The sequence below is a fragment of the Leucoraja erinacea genome, chromosome 1 (assembly GCF_028641065.1).
Source record: "Leucoraja erinacea ecotype New England chromosome 1, Leri_hhj_1, whole genome shotgun sequence".
NCBI classification, from domain to species: Eukaryota; Metazoa; Chordata; class Chondrichthyes; order Rajiformes; family Rajidae; genus Leucoraja; species Leucoraja erinaceus.
Window position 1 is genome coordinate 28,549,822 of NC_073377.1, and position 1,838 is coordinate 28,551,659.

The following is a 1,838-nucleotide window of genomic DNA, read 5'->3' on the forward strand; positions in this document are numbered from 1 at the left end:
CAAACCGAACAATGTAATTCTTATTTGCAGCAGCACAACAGATATGTAAACATAGTACTCTGTAAACAATATAGTAAATTAAAAAAGTTAAGTACATATACGTGTGTACATATACATACACATGCACAAACATGCATACACACACCTCAAACAAACAAACAATTATAGTGCAAAAAGACAAAACCAGTACCCCCAAGTATATGTAGTTCAAGCTTATTTATAACGTATCTATAATACATCTGTAACATACATTGATTCCACAAGAGGACCAGAAATGTCATTTGGGGCCAGATGGAGCATAAATGCTTTGCAAAAATTCTCTCGCCACCCACTGTCCTCACTCACCCTCCACCTTTGGGATCACTGCCCTGCTCTGTTTCTGCCTCAGGATGCGCCACTCTCCTGCATCTGACAACCTGTAGCAGCACTCCACTTTGGCAAGTTAAGCAAAGTAATTGACTCCAGAGATGATCAGACATTCCATATGTACATCAACCGTATGTTGTCTGCAGGGTGCTCTGCGAGTTACAAAGTAATCCTGCAATCTTGTGGGGAGCCACAATCAGGGGGATGGCATGTGGAAGAATCAGGGTACAATGTCGAGCTTGATCTCAGTACCACATTTTCAGGATACGGGTGGCTTGATGTTTAATGTTACCAGACCTCCCCTCCCCCACCCACTAATAACCTATTATATTTAAAACCTGTTCCATGATGTGTGGAGTATGGGTATCTATCACATTCATAGTAACACACAACTACTGATAATCAACTTCTGCTTGCTTCCAATTTAATCCAAATAAGTCAACAAAAGGATATCATTGTATAAAATGATAATCCATTATTCGCAATACACAAGTGCATAAACATGGTAATTGAAAGACTTTAATTAAAGTCTTAAAGTTCATTTCACAAAATACATGTTGCAAATTAAGTTCAGTGATTAAAGAGGGATCGGTTTGTTCTTTTTGTGGTGATTTGAGAGGATAATTGGTCAAATCTACCACTGGCATCAGTGGCAGCACTTTAAGTCGATATTTCTCTTCCCCATGATACAAGAGTTACACAGGAGTCTCAATCTGTTACTGGCACACGAAACTTGTGTTGTCCGTACGCCCAACTGGATCACCCAGAAAGAAAATGAAAATCATGAAGTTTAAGATGTATTATAAGCAGCAATTTGGGTGGTTTACACGCAGAAGCACGTGCTGCAAAGAACATGTATGGTTCCTATGATGACCAGGCTCCTTGAACACAGTTTGGGATAGTTTACTGCATATCTATCTGAGAAGAGTATCAGCTCTTAAAGCCAAACACCCCTGATTAGTATATTCAGTCTCTAAAGTTCAGTTTCACGGCAGTAAGTAGAATGAATTTCATAAGCATGCCGAAGCTGCTATATCTCACTTGTGCTACCAACTATGTTAAATAGTTGAAACTGCGGATGCAGGAATCCTGAACAAAATACAAAGTACTGGAGGAACTCAGTAGGTCAGGAGGCATCTGTGGAGGGAATGTTTCAGGTTGGGACCCATCATCAGACTTCTCAATTCTTAAATTCTGCTTATAAAGTCTGTTTTGTTGATGTGAATGGTAAGAGTCAAGAGTCGAGATTGTTCCATTTCAGGCATATGATAATAAATCAATGAAATTCTTATTTGCAGCAGCACATCAGATATGTAAACATGGTACTTAATGGACACCGTAGGAAACATAGTATGCTCTCTACACCCATAGAGGTTGAAGAGACAGTATTGTGCTCTTGTTTGACACCCAATTATAAAATGATATACAGCGAGTTTGATTATTCAATTGTGCCTGGGCCAACTCATTGACAG